We start from the raw sequence: 20,635 nt of genomic DNA, 5'->3' as shown, positions 1-20,635 counted from the left end.
TGGTCGCCCCTAAAACCTCAATTTTCAACAGATTTTAAATTTTTAAAAATAATTAAGCAGCAGCAATATTTTTACTAATTATACTAATAAATTACCAGAATTATATCTAGGTAATAAGAGCATCCAAAAGTATTTAACAAACACCGAAAATATTCCTCAAACCGAATATTATAAATGCTTCCATTACTAAAAAAAATCAACTACATACTACACAATACTTCATTGTCTTTGTAAGTATATACTATATACTAGGGGTGGCAAGTGGGTCGGGCCCGGTCCTAAGTGGGCTTCGCGGGCCCGGTTCTAAGTGGGCCGGTCCTATGCGGTCCGGTCCTAAACGGTCCCGGGTTTCGCGGGCTTATTGCTAGAACCGGCTCGGGACCGGGACCACGAACTAACGGTCCCGGGTTAAGTGGGCCGGTCCCGGGCCTAAACGGGCCCAACAGAAACTTTGTATTTTTAATTTTTTTTTATAGAAGTTAGAGAAAAAAAATAGTAATAAAGATATATAAGCTATATTCGATTTATATACTATATATACATCTTAAAATATATATATACTATATTATATATACATAGTATACATCTTAAAATATACTATATATACATCTTAAGATATACTATATATATATATAGTATAGTATAGTAGATCTTAAATATATATATACATAGTTTATAAGTCATATTCGATAGTATACATCTTAAGATATACTATATATACATCTTACTATATATATATATATATATATATATATATATATATATATATATATATATATACACACACACTATACTATATATATATATATAGTTATATACACACTATACTATATATACATAGTATACTATATATACATAGTATATAAGTCATATTCGATAGTATACATCTTAAGATATATATAATATATATAGTAAGATGTATATATATTATAGTATAGTATAGTATATACTATATATACAACTTAAGATATATAAGCTATATTCGATATATTCGATATACATATATATATAAGCTTATATGTATACTATACTATACTATAATATATATATATATACATCTTACTATATATAAGCTATATTCGATTTATATACTATATATACATCTTAAGATATACTATATATACATGTATATCTACTATATATATCTAGCATATCTAGTATACTATGTATATATAGTATATCTTAAGATGTATATATAGTATAGTATATCTTAAGATGTATATATATCTTAAGATATATATATATATAGTTTATATATCTTAAGTTGTATATATAGTATAGTATATATAGTATATCTTAAGATGTATATATAGTATATCGAATATAGTTTATATATCTTAAGTTGTATATATAGTATATATATATTATACTATACTATACTATAGTATATAAGCCGTATTCGATAGTATATATATAGGCTTATTCGATAGTATATATATAGGCTTATATATATATATATGTATATCGAATATAGCTTATATATCTTATGAGATGTATATATAGTATAGACTATAGTATAGTATAAATATAAGCTTATATATATATATATATATATATATACACACACACACTATACTATACTATACTATATTATACTATATGTATAGCTTAAGATATATAAAAGAACAAAAATATTGTAAATAGATATTCAAATCAATGCGTTATATTTTTATTATAGCATTAAAAATTATGGCAATATCTTTCTTAGTCTTCCTCCCCCCTATGGAATGAGCACAACAAGGTGCTAATACCACCATTGAGAAGAAAAAAAAACTAATCAAGATGTGCCAAAATACAAGTTACATATTAATTTACATGGTATCTCTTACAAATTTCATAAATCCTTCAAGGTCCGGAGGAATTTCTGTTGGTGGTGGCGGAAATGAAGCTTGCTCATCACCGCTTCCAGGCGAAGCATCATCCTCCGCAAGTTCAGCTAGTATTTCTTCGTAAGCTTCGTCTACCTCTGGTTGTGATTCAGCAAGTCCAAAATTTCTTCTTTCCGAACGGATCCAATCTCTGAAAAGTACTGATTTTTCCAAGCTCTCCCTCATAGACGCTCTATAATCACCGAGTTGAAGTCTTGCTTGACTGAAAGCGCTCTCTGATGCCACTGTTGAAGCTTGAATAGTTAAAATATCTCGGGCCATCCTTGAAAGAATCGGAAAGTGTTTTTCTCTGTACTTCCACCATTCCAAAATATTAAAGGAGCCATCGGGATTCACTTCCTCAATTCCCTGTGACAAATAAACTTCAAGCTCATTTAGTTGTGAAAAATCACTAGTACTAGAACCTTGAGAACCCCTGAACCCTGCCCAAGCACTAAGTGCTCTTACTCCCGCAGTTCTTTTAGATGATTGAGAACTAGAAGAAGAAGGAGTTGGAATATTTGGTCTAGCATGATCTAATGCAACTTGATAAGCATTATAAATAGTTTGAACATTTATTTTAATTGAGGCTATTGCGTTCAGAAGTTTAGACAACTCCTCATCTTCAAGTGCTAAACCATTATAAACAGTTTCATACCAAAATTGAGGACCTCCTAATTTCATAGTAGGATTTAACAATGCAGTAATACCATAAATAGGGGGAATAGGGAAAAAATATTTTTTAAACTTTTTTCTCATGGAATCAATAGCAAGTTGATAAATTTTTCCACCCTCTGAAAAATGATCAAATAAATTTGCAAGTTCTGCAATATAAACTAAACAGTTAGAAATAGTAGGATAATATTGTCCAGAAAATTTATTTGTAGCAATATGAAATTTTTCTAAAATATCTACAAGAATTTTAACATTAGTCCAATCCGCATTTATAAGGTGCTCATCATCATCACTTACATGAGCATTAAACGTTGAGTTTATGGGGTTTCTATATTCATATGCAATAATTAAACTTTCATACATGTAATTCCATCTAGTTGGACAAGGTTTAGGAACCTTTCTTTCTCTTAGGCCAAATTCACCGCATCTTTTAAAATATTCTCTAAATCTACTTCTACGGTTTGAATAAAAAAGCCAATTAAGAGCCATTTTAACCTTTTCAATTTTAACATTTAAATTTCGCATACCATCACCCACAATTAAATGGTAAATATGACAAATACATCTAACATGAAAAATATTACTAAATACAGGACTTAGTATAGTGGTAAGCAAGGCTACAGCATTTGTGTTACTAGTAGCATTATCCATTGAAACTGACATTATTTTATCACTAATGCAAAAATATCTACAAATATCCGCAATCGTGCTAGAAATAAACTGCCCTGTGTGACGTGAATTAATTATTCTATAAGCAATAATGCACTTTTGCATTATCCAATGCTCATCAATCCAATGACTGGTAACAGTAAGGTAATCACAGTCATTACCACTTCTACCAATATCAGTTGTAATAGCAAGATGATAATTTATATGAGTAAATAAATAGCGCAAATATTGTTCATATTCATGTTTATATTTATAAATATCACTCTTTACGGTTGTGCGAGGAAAACCTTTATAAGTAGGATTATAAATTTTTCTAATATAATGCACAAAGTGGGGGTTAGAAGGAAAACTATAGGGTAAGCACATAACAGTGACCATTTTTGCCAATTCTTCCCGATCTTTTTTTGGATCATAATATAAAATACCACCGGTAACAGTGTTAATTCCCGGTTAAAATTGATTTGACCCGGTACTAAGGTCAGCCTGACTAGGTGCACTTGTCCCCTCAGCCAAAGCTTTCATACGAAAATATCTAGCTTTATCTTGAGGGTGTAGCAATATGTGTCTAGTCAAATTTCCCGTCCCCTCCCTCCTCCCCGACTTCCAACCCGACTTCTAACATATTGAAAAACTAACTCTTTGCCACAAGTTTTACACTTAGCCCTATTTTTTTCTCTTAGTTGAGTAAAAAATTGCCAAACAAGAGATGTTTCTGCCCGTTTAGGAGGTTGTCTAGAAAAAGTAGGGGCACTAATAGGAGGGTCAGACGGGGGATCATCTAGATTATTATTAGTTGGGTTAACTTCAGGAGCAGGACTAGTGGGTGTATCATTATCCGGTTGCGTTTCATCAAAATCTATTTCTTCATCATCATTTTCATCAATAGTTGGATTACCATAAAGAGCATTCATATATTCATGGTTTAATTGTTCACCGGGTGCAATATTATGGAAAAATTGACTCTCGGTAAATTGTAATAAACTATTATCGCTATCAAGAATAGGAGATATAGGACGGGTAACATGTTTGGGTCGGGGAGCCGGGGGAAGTGGAGGAGGAACATATTGGCCACTAGATTCACCACTCTTCGATTTTTTCTCATTTTTACTAAACATATTTTTTAAGGAATAAGCCATCTTAATTAATCAAGCAAAGTAAATAAAACAAACAAAATTATAATATTAAAACTTAAGAGTTTGAACGAGTTTACCGAATTGACGAACAACTTGTTGGAAATTGATTATCGTTGAAGACTTCAATTCACCAACTTCACAATTGATTCACAAATTGTAACAATAAAGTAAGCAATAGTAGCAATTATAGAAGTAAATTAGAGAGAGATTGTGATAGATTGATGATTTTGTAAGAAAAAATGAAATAATGATGGGGTATTTATAGTTGAAAATAGGGAAAAAGTGTAATTATAAAAAGTTTGGGATTAAAACAAAGTTGAGGAGTTAAATGGCTATTTTTTTGACAGCCCAACGGCTATTTTTGACAGCCCAACGTTTTTTTTTTTTAATTTTTTTTTTTTAAAAAAAAATAGCCGTTGGGCCCGCTAGGCCCGCCCGGGCCCTGGCGGGCCAAACGGTCCCGGGCCTGACGGGCCCAAATCATAGGACCGGCCCATGAGACCGGACCATGCCCGCTAAAACCGGACCAAACGGTCCTGGCCCGTTTAGCCGTTTGGCCCGCGGTCCCGGGCCGATCCCGGGCCTGAACCGGCCCACTTGCCAGCCTTACTATATACATATGACCAAAAACACAAAATATTCGGTGCGCGCCTTCAATCTCTTCCTTGGTGGACGTCATCGTTTAAGAATCTTGTCCCTGTTATTAAGGAAAAACACATGATCACTTTGACAATTCTCATAATTTAATGCTTAAAAGAAAAAGGGGTGACATAAAGCACATAAGACTATAAATCAATGACAATAGTTTCAGCACATTCAAAGATAAATCTTAGCAACACTAAACACAATATCACCCAACTATTCAAGATAAATATAAAAAAAGCTTCAAGACTCCCAAACATAAATTAATAAATCTTTTGTTATCACATGGCACACGTAATCCAGGGGTTGAATGAGAACTCTTTTAAGCTTCATCATCAATTTAGCCTTTCAAGCATGCAATAACATGTCAAAGTGTAGCAAACCAAATAAACGAATTGATTTGATAAACACCCAAACAACATAACTAAGAATAAGGCAACAAAAAAGAGCACTGAATTTTCTTAAGACAGTATTGTGCACAAATGAAGTAGCCAGCAATTCTTACAAGAGTTCTCTTAAAGCGAAAGCAATGAGCTAACAAGTTTCTTTTATCCATCTACACCCAAATTTACCCAGATCAATTGCATAGGTATCGTAGCACTATGATATTCAGAGGCCAGAAGCAAGCATATAGAATTATCTTTAGCTTAATATGTTGAAAATGCAGATAAACGCAATGATAAAAGTGATATAGACTAATCTTCCCAACCTTCGATCAGATCCAAAGTTGACCAGGAAAAAGGCAATAAAGTTGCAAAAACAAACAAGTAAGCTGCCACACTAAAGTTGCAAAAACAAACAAGTAAGCTGCCACACTGGACTATGCGTAAAACACAACTACTGATATCCCTACCAAACAACCATCTCAAAACATCCATATCCTCTTCAAAATAAAAATAGCAATACAACTTTTACCTAACAGAATCATTTAATGATCAGGTTAAATCACATTGTAACACTCTAACTGCATTTATAACTTGGTAGTAAACTGGGAGTTGGCAAGTTTGTAGGTTTAGGAAAATCAACAACTATATGTTAAATTGAAGCTATATATAGCACTATGCAGTGATTAAAGCTTGATTTATTAAAGATTTTGATATAAAGGTTAATTATCTGGATTAAGTCATAAAAATAGCACACGAATTCAGCAATATCATCATTACATGCTGATAAAATAGATTCGGTAATATCATCACCACATTACTGATAAAATAGCACCAGAATGCCGATAAACGAATGCAGATATAGACAATTATATTACAATAGACACCAAAATACAAATAAAATAGCACCAGAATTCTAGTAGAACTAGAAAAATTTATCAAGAAGGAGCAAGAGCAAGTACCTATTGCATTCTGGTCGTAAAAGCAGTCAATTGTCTTGGATGCTCTTATCTACTTCTACATTCACGTGTTCAGGCTTCTCTTCCAATTTCTTTTGCAATTTCCACACTTTATAAGAATCCTAGAAACCGTTCCTCAACTAGTCTCCTCTTACACCAATGCTTAGCTTGAACAAGGTGTTTATATACCCTTTACAAGGACATGGAATCATAATGCTCACCCTTGGTTGACTGAACTCCCGATTGAGAAGGCCGCCGACTCCATCTCTATACGTTTGGTCAACTATATTCTTAATATTCAACCAACTTTTATTCATTCCTATTTTTTTAAAAAGGCAATCAGTTAATTAATTAAAAGTGCAAAGACAACAATAACAAAGCAGACACATTTGTGAACTAGTAAGACTAAACAATATTCAAGTCATGTTTCAAGTATGCTAAACAAAACTTGACAAAAATAAACACATGCACAAAATGAAACCAAATCATACAACTTGAATCATAACTGAGATGATTTCAAATTATGTAGAAATAAAAAACTATTAGAAAAATAACTTTAAGACGTCGATTGAAACAATCAGAAGATGACAAGATTGGAAGCATTAGTATGCTCTGGTAAGAAGAGATGCGAGTGGTGATGGTGGATGTTCATAGAAGGGGAAGACTGTTACTCCTCCTCCACCCGGAAGCCCACTTGGTTCACCTCCCACTAGATTTGCTCCCCGCCTCAATCCAGTCGATCATAAGAAGACTTGTCCTCCGTTACTTCGTGTTTCAATAAGAATGGAAGCCATCACAGTGGCAATGATTGCTGTGAGAGGCAAACAATCTGTTTACCCGAAAAATGGATAGAGTTGAATTTATACGCAGTTCCGAGGATATGTAGCGTAACTTGATACAAAATGCAAGGATAAATAAAATATAAATGTAGATTGGAGAGAATGCAATCTAGATAAGGTTACCAAGAACAATGAACCTTAGGATTCGACAAATAGAATCAATCTAAGAAACTGAAAGAGCGATTCTTTACTGTAGAAGAGTATAGTACTTTTATTACAATGTAAGTCTCAGAAAACTTGTCCTACATAAATGATAACCAAGCCCTTTTATAGTGGAGGGATTCGGCTCCAAGCATAATAAAATAAACATTCAGTGGGAGACCCATGATAAGTCAGCTTTTCCATAATTTCTGCCAAGATTCTCTCTAGTGGGATTGCAACGGCTTTTTTCCTCGAGCTCGATCTTGCTTAGAATCCTCGATTTTGGTTTGAGCTTGATTTCGGCTCGAACATGTGATCTTGGTTCGAGCCCTCGAATTAATTCCAGGTCAATGTTGGTTGGTCTCTAGATTATCAGCACGATAGGTCTATCCTGCATCATGGTTCGATTCTTATTCAAGTTTGATTATGATATCGATCTCGATACGGACCGGCCTCCCCGGGTTCGAGGTTAGTTCGTCCCCCCTTCGGGATCTTACTTCGATACATCACCCTTCGAACTCGATCGGACATGCCAAGACTGAAATCTATTTCGACCGTATACAGATAGTCCCCTCGTTTCTCAGAAAGAATATGGCGAGAAACGATATGATTTTCAACAGCTCGATCGGATTATATCTTGTCGTTTTCATCGGGTTCGACCATGACACATCTGCTAGCTGTCCCGTCAGTTTAGTCTTTCAAGGTATTTAATGCATGTCAGGCGGTGGTCGGCCACTTTTCTCTTTTACCATTTTTACATCTTCTATCTTCCAAAATTTCCCAAGTTCTTCTTCGTACTCTCCAACTTACCAGTAAAGCTGTGATTTCTTTCCGCAAAAACCCCTCTTCAATTCTACCAAATCTATGTCACTTTCTTCTATTCCTTACTTTTGAATTCAAAAATGGCGAAAATATCGCAAACCATTCCTCAGAAAGAGAAGGCTTCATCTTCACAGTGTGTCGCCGATTCGACACCGGCAGAACCACGGCCTGAGGAGTGTGTTCCCGAGGCGTGCGTCCTTACTTCAGATTTTAAGGTTGATAAAGGTTCATCGGCCCTGGCCGGTGTGAGCCGGTATCGAGGTACATGTGTTCGATAACCGAGAAGCACCTCGATCTGTTGAAGAAGGATTGTAATTGGGGTGGAAAATAAGTAATAATACCTACCCCTGACGAAGATATCACTTCTTATGTGAAAGGGTTTTTGAATGTATATACTTACCCTTTCACTTTGGGTCCCCTCGATTCCGTCATTATTGACTTCTGTCGACAATATCAGATAACCCTAGGCCAGGTCCATCCTTCTTTGTGGCGGATCGTTATCCTGATCCGATATTTTGTGAGCAAAATCGAGGGGATGTCGTTCACCCTCGATCATCTTATCCGGCTGTACCATCCCCGACTTTTTCGAGAAGGGTTAATAAAACTCCAGCGTCGGGCTACCAAGGATCTGTTCTCGAGTATTGACGAGGACATGGACCGGGGTTGGATGGGCAGGTTCATTCGAGTAAGGACTTCGGACCTGATTCCGACTGAAAAGATGCCCTTTCCCGAGGAGTGGAATATGAAACGTAAGTGAGATCTTGCTGTTGCATTTATTTTGTTCTTCCATTTATTCTCTTATCGACACTCCTCCTTTTGTGATGTAGCGGTTCCTTAGATGCCTGGAGCGGTCCCTGATCTCAAGAACTGGGTACGAGCTCTTGTTTCGACCTCTACATACGCAGAGCGCTCATGGCGTGATTTGTCAAAGGGTCGGTAGGAGGCCAAAAATCACGGTAAGCTCATTTCTCAGACTCTGATGATCTAAACGAGGCATTTATCAAAATATTTTTTATAAGGTTTCCCACATGCAGGTTTGGGTAAAGACGCGGTCTTGAGGCTCATGTCCAATGAGGAGGATGTTTCGACCTCTGTCCCAAAGCCGGTGAAGGAAAATAAAAGGAAGAGAGCCTCGGTTCCCGAATATCCAAAACCAAAGAAGAGGACGGCTCGTAAGCCGAACAAGAATGTCATTCCTTTGACCGTGGAATCCGTTCTGCGTCTAAGGGATGAAGATGAAGAAGAAGAAGAAGAAGAAGAAGAGAACAACGAGTCCGCGCTGGCGGTCCGAACGAAGAGAGCCACCGATGCCTCATCGCCGACTGGATCGACGATGCTCTATGAGGCTCCGCCTCGAACTGAAGATATATCGGAGAAAGATTCAGGTAGAGTCTTCGAACTATCGGATGTCGAAGACGCCTCTCATCGGAGTCACCCGGCAGGGGATACGATTGAAGAGCCCCTCGAACCCCTCCGAGCTGAGGGGAACGCTCCAAGCGAGTCATTTGGGGCAGCAGCAATCGAGGATTCGCCTACCTTTCCCGCTTTTTCCGCAGGGGTGATTCGGGAAGCTCAAGCTCTGGGAGCCCTCGATCTAGACAGGCCTCACGATGAAGAAGATCCATTTCGTGACCTGTTTACCGGTATTGAGGACGTTGCCGGTGCCGGTGATGAATCAGATCTTTTTCACGGATTGCGGCAGGCTTTGAATCATGTGAGCCTTTAAAATTATTTTGTCGGTACTATCTTTATGTTCGTTTTTCGTTAACTTCGCTTCTTATTTCTTTGTAGTCAGCGACAGTCCATCGAGAACAATGTTCTCATTCCCAGAATGAGCTGCATCAATACGCGGCCGACCTACACCGCGCTACTGACGAGAGGAACTCCCTTAGACTTTCCTTAGGGAAGAGAGAGGAGGAAATAAAAGACCTCCGAGCTGAGTTGGCCAAGGCTTGTCGATATCAGAATGATTTGTCTGAGCAGGTAATGATGCTTTTGAAAGCCTATGGGCTTGATACCGGAACGATAGCTAACATTTCGATCTCATAGCTGCAGCAAAAAATCGTGATGATCGGGAAGCTTCGTGAGGAGGTCGACATGATAAGGATGGAGTTCTTGCGGTAGAAAGAAGGTATGGACCGCTTTGCTGCAGAAAAAGAGACTGCTCGAGCCCAGTTATCATCATCCGAAACCCAACTTCAGAAAATGAAGGAAAAAGGCCTGGTTCAAGCAAGAAGAATTGAGGAGCTTGAGGCTCGGCTGGCCTCTGTACTCGCCAAGGCCGAATCCAATGCTGAAAAGGCAAAGGCCGATGCGGATGCGCTCGTGGCCGTCTATCCGGCCGATGCTGAAGCTGCCCAAGTCCAGGAAAGAGAGGCAGCCGAGTCCGCCGATAGTCGAGCGCATTGGGTCGCCGAACTTGCTAAGTGTCGATCTAGAAGGGAAACTCTCGAGGAGATTCATGCTCGCGGCTTCGATCTCGCTGAAGAGATAAAAAGGGCAAAAGAACTCGAAGCTGATGCTGAAGCTCTGGTTTCTGATAGTGATGACGACGACGATGGGAGCAAGAGCGGATTCGAAAATGGGGGGGAACCTGAAAAAGAAGAGACCGCTCCCGGTCGAGAAATTTAGTTCTTAGTTTTTACGTTGTAATCACCCATGCAGATAAATTTGTGTATAGACATATCTCCCCTTTTGCCGACTTGCCTCTATTTTTGTTTCCAGTCTTGCGAGGACTTTATTCGCCTTATGAATGTTTCCACAATATTTTAAACAACTTAATCAAATTTGGACCTCGTAGCCTCTATAACCGAGCGAGCGTTTACTCAAACTTGGGGCAATGTAGCCCTTTAGGCTTATTAGTTGTCAATGATTCGATCTTGAAGAAATATAGCCCGTGGGCATAATGGTCGAGCGAGTGTTTGCTCGAACTCAAAAATGTAGCCCGTAGGCTTAGTCGAGTGAATGATTCGAACTCGAATTAATGTAGCCCGTAGGCTTAGTTGAGTGAATGATTCGAACTCAAATTAATGTAGCCCGTAGGCTTAGTCAAATGAATGATTCGAACTCGAATTAATGTAGCCCGTAGGCTTAGTCGAATGAATGATTCGAACTCGAAGTAATATAGCCCGTTGGCTTAGTCGAGTGAATGGTTTGAACTCGAAGTAATGTAGCCCGTAGGCTTAGTCGTTCGAACTCGAAGTAATGTAGCCCGTAGGCGTAATGGTCGAGTGAGTGTTTGCTCGAACTCGAAATAAAAATAGCCCGTAGGCTTGGTCGAGTGAATGATTCGAACTCGAAGTAATGTAGCCCGTAGGCTTAATGGTCGAGTGAGTGTTTGCTCGAACTCGAAATAAAAATAGCCCGTAGGCTTGGTCGAGTGAATGATTCGAACTCGAAGTAATGTAGCCCGTAGGCTTAATGGTTGAATGTATCATAATTCTAATTGCACAATAAATCTCAAAATAGAGGAATTTTTTTGGATATAAGATGCCGATAGAGAAGAGAACTTTCTTCGCACGTTATTACACGCCTGGGTTCGGGCCAATCTATATGAGCATGGTTCGCTTCGACTATTTGGCTCTTACAGTTTTTCCTATTGGGACCCTATTGCTATGAAATAACTTTCTTGCGGGACCTCGGATATTGTCATAAATGCTGCACGATCAATGGTTGCCTCATTAAAAACCTTGCCGAAAAACCCATTTGGGATAAAACCGGTCTAAGGGAAAAAGAGTGCAACGCGTGCTTTCTAGCGAGAGATCCATCCCTTGTTCGGACTTATGCAGGGGTCAGTTTTGAGATATAAACGAATATGGAAAGGTTGTACCTTAGCAGTAGTACCGTTTTAGATGTGATACATTCCAGCTGCTTGATAGCTGTTTGCCGTTTATAACGCCGATCCTGTACGACCCCTTTCCGATGTCCTCGAGTACCTGATATGGTCCTTCCCAATTCGGTCCTAGCTTCCCTTCATTTAGATTTCGGGTATTGATGGTAATTTTTCTCAACACTAAGTCCCCAGGCTTGAAATGGCGGATCTTGGTTCTTCGATTATAATATCTTTCGATTCGCTGCTTTTGGGCGGCCATTCGGACGAGAGAAGCTTCTCGCCTTTCGTCCGATAGTTCGAGGCTTGTATTCATAGCCTCGTTATTTGATTCTTCCATCGCAAATTGAAATCTGGCACTGGGTTCACCAACTTCGATTGGTATCAATGCTTCGGACCCATATACTAAGGAGAACGGGGTCGCCCCCGTACTGGATTTTGACGTTGTCCGATATGCCCAAAGGACTTCGGGCATGATTTCTCTCCATCTCCCTTTAGCGTCGTTCAACCTCTTCTTTAAGTTTTGAATGACAGTTTTGTTTGTTGATTCGGCCTGCCCATTCCCACTGGGGTGGTATGGCATCGATAGCATCCTTCTTATCTTGTGGTCTTCGAGGAATCTTGTAACTTTGCCGCCAACGAATTGTTTTCCATTGTCACATACTATTTCGGCGGGTATTCCGAATCGGCATATGATATGATCCCAAATAAAGTCTATAACTTCTTTCTCTCTTATTTTCTCGAACGCCTGCGCTTCAACCCATTTAGAAAAATAGTCAGTCATAAACAAATTGAATTTGGCTTTACCTGGGGTCGATGGCAGAGGGCCGACGATATCCATTCCCCATTTCATGAATGGCCACGTGGATAAGACTGAGTGGAGTTGCTCTCTGGGCTGGTGGATCATCGGTGCGAACCTTTGACATTTGTCACATTTACGAACAAACTCCTTCGCATCTTTGCCCATATCGATCCAATAATACCATGCTCTGATTATTTTTCGGACTAATGTATCGGCTCCAGAGTGATTCCGGCAAGTACCCTCATGCACTTCCCGTACGACGTAATCGACATCCCCCGGACCCAAGCATACCGCCAACGGTCCATCGAACGTTCTTCGGTACAACATTCCGTCCGACGCTAACGTGAATCGAGCAGCTTTGGTCCGTAGGGTTCTGGAATCTTTAGGGTCCGATGGGTGTTTTTTGCTTTTCAAGTATTCAATATACTTGTTTCTCCAATCCCAAGTTAAGCTTGTAGAATTTATTTCGGCGTGACCTTCTTCGATTACCGATCTCAAAAGTTAAACAACATTCCCCGAGCTTGTATCATCTACCTCGACCGACGACCCCAAATTTGCAAGTGCATCGGCCTCCTTATTCTGTTCCCGTGGTACATTCCGTAAAAGTCCATTGTTTGAAATGGCGCAAAGTGATAAGCAGTTTATCTAAATACCTTTGCATTCTACCTTCTCGAACTTCGAAGGTTTTGTTTACTTGACTCACCACCAGCAAGGAGTCACAGTTGGCTTCAATGACTTCTGCTCCCAAGTTTCTAGCTAGCTCGAGACCTGCAATCATGGCTTCATACTCGGCCTCGTTGTTAGTCAACCTGATAGTTTTAATAGATTGCCTAATAGTGCTACCCGTGGGTGGTTTCAAAACTATGCCCAGCCCGGACCCTTTTACGTTCGAAGCCCCGTCCGTAAAAAGGATCCATACCCCTGATGATGTACCTGATTTCAATAGTTCTTTTTCAACTTCGGGTACGAGGGTTGGTGTGATATCGGCCACGAAGTCTGCTAAAATTTGAAACTTGATGGCCGTGCGGGGTTGATATTTGATATTGTACCCACTGAGTTCGACGGCCCATTTGGCCAGTCGGCCTAATAACTCGGGTTTGTGCAAAATATTACGAAGCGGGTAAGTGGACAATACACATATGGCATGACATTGAAAGTACGGCCTTAACTTTCTTGAGGTGCTTATCAGTGCAAGTGCTAATTTTTCTAGGAGCAAAAATCTAGTTTCCGCCTCTCCTAAGGTTCGACTCGTATAATAAACGAGGAATTGTGTACCTTGCTCTTCTCGAACTAGGACACCGCTTATGGCGACTTCCGATACTGCCAAGTACAAACAAAGTTTCTCGTCTGTTTTTGGAGTGTGAAGCAGTGGTGGGCTTGATAGATATCGCTTTAGTTCTTATAATGCTTGTTGGCACTCCGGGGTCCAAGAAAAATCGTTCTTCTTTTTGAGTAGAGAGAAAAATTTATGACTTCGATCAGATGATCTTGAGATGAACTGGCTTAAGGCGGCAATCCGACCCGTTAGCCTTTGCACGGCCTTCACGCTGTCCACAACGACGATGTCTTCGATGGCCTTAATTTTATCAGGGTTAATCTCTATTCCCCGATGTGACACTATGAAGCCGAGGAACTTGCCCGAACTGACCCCGAAAGCACATTTCTCAGGGTTGAGCTTCATGTTGTATTTTCTTAAAATCTCGAACATTTCCTGCAAATGAGTTAAATGGTCCTCTGCGCGCAGGGACTTAACTAACATGTCATCAATATAAACTTCCATTGATTTTCCTATTTGTTCTTCGAACATTTTATTTACTAGGCGTTGGTAAGTAGCCCCTGCGTTTTTTAGCCCGAAGAGCATCACATTATAACAATACGTTCCATATTTGGTGACAAATGAAGTCTTTTCCTGGTCCTCCGGGTTCATCTGGATTTGATTATACCCGGAATAGGCATCGAGAAAAGTGAGGATCTCGTGGCCGGCCGTGGCATCGATCATGCGATCGATATTGGGCAGCGGAAAGGAATATTTGGGGCATGCTTTGTTCAAATCCTTATAGTCCATGCACATTCTAAGTTTGTTCCTTTTTTTAGGGACTACAACTACGTTGGCTAACCATTCAGGATATTTCACCTCACGAATGGACCCTACTTTGAGAAGCTTGGTTACCTCGTCCTTTATGAATGCGTGCTTTTTATCGGACTGGGGTCTTCTCTTTTGCTTCACCAGTCTGAACCTGGGGTCCAAACTTAGCTGATGCGTCGTTATGTCCGGCGGGATCCCTGTTATATCTAAATGGGACCAGGCAAAAAAATCGATGTTATCGATAAGAAATTAAACGAGTTTCTTCCTGAGTTCAGGGCTCAACCCCGTTCCCAAGTATACCTTTCGCTCGGGCCAGTGCTCGATTAATATGACTTGCTCTAACTCCTCGATCATCGATTTTATGGCGTAAGAGTCATCGGGAATCACGAAAGATCGAGGGACCCTTTGATTACCATCCTCTTCGATTTTCTGGTTGGGTTGAAGCCGATGTCTGTGATTGCTATTTGGTGTCCCGTTCTCCTTCCGGGCCCGATCCTTTTATCGGCGAAAGTGAGGATACTGGTTTAGCTTCGTCGACGGTGAACATTTCCTTCGCGACTGGTTGTTCTCCGTACACCGTTTTGACACCTCCCGACATCGGGAATTTGAGGGCCTGGTGTAGGGTCGAAGGCAAAAGTCTCATGTTGGTGGTTTCGCATGCCATATTGAACCCGTTTAGGACCAGAGTTGCGGGTACGATCTGATCCTGTAGGCCGAGCCGCTCCACTACCTTCAATCGGATGATGTTGGCCGAGCTACCTGGATCGATTAACACACGCTTAATTTTAGTTTTATTCACGAGTACGGATATTACTAGTGCGTCGTTGTTAGGTTGGATGACCCCCTCTGCATCTTCATTATCAAAGGACAGAGTCCCCATGGGTGCGTAATCTTGAGTCCGAGATCGCTTTTCCCTCACCATCGATGTTTTAGTGCATTTAAGCATTGGTCCCTGAGGGGTATCGATGCCGCCGATGATCATATGGATGACGTGCTGCGGTTCTTCTTGCTCGTTTTGCTTGCTGAAATCCCTACTTCTAAAATGGCTCTTTGCCCTATCACTTAGAAACTCCCGAAGGTGCCCTTTGTTAAATAAGCGAGCTATTTCCTCTCTTAGTTGCTTGCAATCTTCCGTTCTGTGGCCATGGGTACCATGATATTCGCACGTTTGATTGGATTTCTTCGGGCAGGATCGGTCTGCATTGGTCGAGGCCATTTAGTATCTTTGATGCGTCCGATGGCCAACACGAGAGCGGATGCACCAACGCTGAATTTATATTCTGATAATCGAGGTGCTTCTATAGGATCGGCATATTTATCCAAGCCGCTCTAACTCATAAGCCCCTGAGAATTTTGTCCTCGATCAGTCGTTCGATTGTTCCGAACTGTGTTGCGTGCTGAACCGTTGTTCACCCGATCTGCGACGTACGGTCGATATCGGTCTCTGTTCGGCCTTTGTTCTCTGTCGATCTACTTTTGATTAATAACTGTCCTGTTCTGATGAACGGGTCCGTACGGGGCTCCCGACTGATCATCCTCGACCCTAATTTTCGATTGATATCGGTTGTGCACATCTGCCTAAGTTACCGCTGGATACTCGATCAAATTTTGTTTCAGCCGATATGATGCTGTCGAACTTAGCTCCTTCAACCCTTAGGTGAAGGCTTGTACGGCCCAGTCGTCTGTGACCGGGGGTAATTCCATGCGTTCCATTTGAAATCGGGATACGAATTCTCTCAACATTTCTTCCTGCCTTTGCTTTACTTTGAAGAGGTCTGATTTTCTCGTTGCAACCTTTATGGCATCAGCATATGCCTTTACGAATGAATCTGCTAACATGGCAAAAGAATCGATGAAATTCGGCGGTAAATTGTGGTACCAGATCATAGCTCCTTTCGAGAGGGTCTCCCCGAACTTTTTCAACAGCACGGATTCGATCTCATCGTCTTCCAAATCGTTGCCTTTTATGGCACATGTGTAAGAGGTGACATATTCGTTAGGATCAGTTGTACCGTTATATTTGGGAATTTCGGGCATACGGAATTTTTTGGGGATTGGCTTCGGTGCCGCACTCGACGAAAAAGGCTTTTGTATGAATTTTTTCGAATCAAGCCCCTTTATAATTGGTGGAGCCCCCGGGATTTGGTTGACCCCAGCATTGTACGTTTCCACCCTCTTGTCGTTGGCTTCGACTCATTTTGTGAGTTCCTCGAGCAATTTAGTAATTCCGGGAGTAGTCCCCGATTCTTGCTCGTTAGATTTCACTATGGCAGGCTCTGTTCTGGGGGTGACTTCTCGAAGCGGATTGGAAACCGGCCTGCTTTGTGCGCGAGTTTGGCTCTGTAGCTGAGCTATCACTACTTGTTGGGCTTGCAGCATCTCGAAGATCATACGTAAGCTGGCCCCGATTTTCCCTGGGTTTTGGATGTCTCGGGCTACGGATCGAGTACCGCCCTGAATGCTTCTTTCCGGTTCGGAACGCTGGTTCGCCTCCAAAGCTATTTGTGAATTGACATCCAATGGTATTTCGGCTCAAATTTCGGGTACTTCGATTCGAGCCTCGGGTGCCAAGTTGTTGGTTTCATCTTGAAGGCCGACTTCGTAATCGATCGGTGAAGCCATTCGATCGGTGGTTATTCGTAGCTGACCCGAAATTCAAGATGTTTTTAGAAATAAGTGCAAAGCACAATGGCGTATTTTTTTCCAGATTTGTATCAAATGACCACTGTTATCCTCGGCCCCACGGTGGGCGCCAAACTGTTTACCCAAAAAATGGATAGAGTTGAATTTATACGCAGTTCCGAGGATATGTGGCGTAACTTGATATAAAATGCAAGGATAAATAAAATGTAAATGTAGATTGGAGAGAATGCAATTTAGATAAGGTTACCAAGAACAATAAACCTTAGGATTCGACAAATAGAATCAATCTAAAAAACTGAAAGAGCGATTCTTTACTGTAGAAGAATATAGTACTTTTATTACAATGTAAGTCTCAGAAAACTTATCCTACAGAAATGATAACCAAGCCCTTTTATAGTGGAGGGATTCGGCTCCAAGCATAATAAAATAAACATTCAGTGGGAGACCTATGATAAGTCAGTTTTTCCATAATTTCTTCCAAGATTCTCTCTAGTGGGATTGCAACGGCTTTTGTCTGCGAGCTCGATCTTGCTTAGAATCCTCGATTTTGGTTTGAGCTTGATTTCGGCTCGAACTTGTGATCTTGGTTCGAGCCCTCGAATTTATTCCAGGTCAATGTTAGTTGGTCTCTGGATTATCAGCACGATAGGTCTACCCTGCATCATGGTTCGATTCTTATTCGAGTTTGATTATGATATCGATCTCGACACGGACCGGCTTCCCCGGGTTCGAGGTTAGTTCGTTCCCCCTTCGGGATCTTACTTCGATACATCACCCTTCGAATTCGATCGGACATGCCAAGACTGAAATCTATTTCGACCGTATATACAATCCAAAGATGAGGTCTAAATCTACACATGGATGGATGGTACTTTGGTTTGCCATTGCATCTAAACACATTGAAGAACCATATCAGTACTCCTATATAACCAAATGATTTCTAAATGGAAAGGATAAAACACAAATAAGGCATTCACCACCAATATAAATGCTAAGATTTTTTTATAGCATTCGAATCCTTGAACTGTTTTAAAACTAACTAAATTCTACAGCTCTATTAGCTACAGGAAGAAAGCTTACAGATGATATGAAAATAGAACTCAAACAAGACCAAAATTATAGGAAATTGAACTCAAATAAGACCAACAATACAAGATACCAAAACTATCCGAACCATAAAATGATTCCTAAGGACAGGATCTTTGAGTTGCATAAGGCTAGAAAAACGACATGAATTAAGAGAAAAATATGTTCACCAGACAATATAACAGCAAAATCATCTCTAGTCATGACTTTTAGTGGGAAAATAGGACCCAAAATCCATATTCCCAAACCACCAAGTCAGACATGGGTTAATCTTTTTACCCAACATGCAGTCACGATAACCACACCAAAAGGTATAAGATATCAAAAGAGAAAGTTTCAGATTACGGAGATACCGAAAATTCCGCTGACTCCTCACCGCCGATAAGGGATTTAAACAAGACATTGCTCCTGTAGATTTTCAAATGGATGAGAGAAATTGGAGGTGGAATCTGAGTATACAATTGTGAAATTAGTGATTTGAGAAAACTACATGTACCACCGAAGAAGATTTGTTATTTGAGCTTTTGGGTCTCTAACATACTTGATAAAGTCACAATTTCTCATAGTGTCAAGACCCAAACCGATGGGCCGCGATAGGCAGTCGATACCTTACTCAACCGAGTATCATCTTTCGTATCATACTTTCATAGATAAATAAGCCGTAGAGGCAGTCGTGAGATAGGTAGAATAAAACATGAGGAAACACTCAACATTGGACGACCCAACATTTAATACAAACTTATACATATGACATACATGCCTATAAGACCAAAATGATCCCTCGTACACTGAACATAGGCCGACAAGGTCATACAATCTTTCACGTACATGACATATGTCTACAAGCCTCTAAGAGTAGATAAACACAATAAAGGTCGGGACAGAGCCCCGCTATACCAATCAATACATGTCCTAATCATATTGACCAAATAAGTAACTCCGGAGCAATGGAGCACACCAACACCTTTCGCTGAGCTGATAGCCTACTTGGAGGACTCTCAACCTGTCTATCAGGACCTGCGGGCATGAAATACAGCGTCCCCAGGCAAAAGAGACATCAGTACAAATAATGTACTGAGTATGTAAGGAATGAAAATAAGTAAATAAAAGACATAGAGAAACATGGAATAAAAGACTCAACATGTAAGTCTGAATAGCTATGTAAATCATCTCATATTTATAATGCCATGCATATGCGTATAATTGTCATACCATGCATAGGTATATGCGTTCATAACATCATCAAGCCTCTGAGGGCATCTTATCATATCATCTCGGCCACTGTGGGCAAATCATCAACGTATACCAGCTGATCAGGTGGTGGTGCGTATATAACGCCATAACTTTTTTCCGTATCCCATATACATATAATATACACGTATATAATGCCATCTGGTCATGGGTCAATGTACATGTATAAATGCATGAAATACATAAGAAGTGCGTTAATAAAATTTTTCGGAATGTCATAAAATCAATATGCCTTTGACTAATATCATAAAATAAACTTTATCAACTTACGTATTTTCTGAGACCCATGAATAAATAATAGAATAATAGGATACATGAGGAATCAAGAATATAGGCACTTCTAGTACTTTTATGAATAGAGTTATTTATGAAAGTTGTGCATTTGCTTGTTTCGTTTGTATTGTATGTATCATGCCAAAAGGAAAGAAGGGATAGGCTTAACATACCTGAGCCGATTCTCTTAACAATCCCTTTAATACACGTCAATTGCGACAAATCACGTAACGACAGATCGAAGTAAGAAAAAATTCGTATGATATTCTTGAGAAAGATTGTACCGTACTCCCTTAGAATTTGCAAGTCACGTTGCTATTACATAACGTAATCTCGTATGAATTTTTGTTGTAGCTTCATCCGCACTTTGTTGTTTTCAAAGTGTAACACCATTTGATACACTATCAAAACGTAGATAACTGACTTTTAATCCTCAAAGAGACGCAAATTCCTTTGGATGTCATTTGTTATAATCAACAACAGGTACAAGGTTCCAACTTGATATCTCATTTTAGAGACTACTAGTTGTATTTT

At 39.9% G+C, this 20,635-nt stretch overlaps 1 long non-coding RNA gene across 1 annotated transcript; it reads right to left on the bottom strand.

Annotated features, from left to right (window-relative positions):
* Positions 1-4,603: 4,603 nt before the first annotated feature.
* On the bottom strand, positions 4,604-19,083 carry LOC107832715 (uncharacterized). Its single transcript, XR_001658627.2, has 3 exons — positions 18,931-19,083; positions 6,333-6,648; positions 4,604-5,042 (listed from the first exon to the last, which is right to left on the bottom strand). It is a non-coding gene; the product is annotated as an uncharacterized LOC107832715 (long non-coding RNA).
* Between the last annotated feature and the right edge of the window lie 1,552 nt (positions 19,084-20,635).

The sequence above is a fragment of the Nicotiana tabacum genome, chromosome 13 (genome assembly GCF_000715075.1).
Source record: "Nicotiana tabacum cultivar K326 chromosome 13, ASM71507v2, whole genome shotgun sequence".
NCBI lineage: Eukaryota > Viridiplantae > Streptophyta > Magnoliopsida > Solanales > Solanaceae > Nicotiana > Nicotiana tabacum.
Note: the sequence above shows the minus strand (reverse complement) of the source record. Positions and strands in the feature narration are given on the sequence as shown.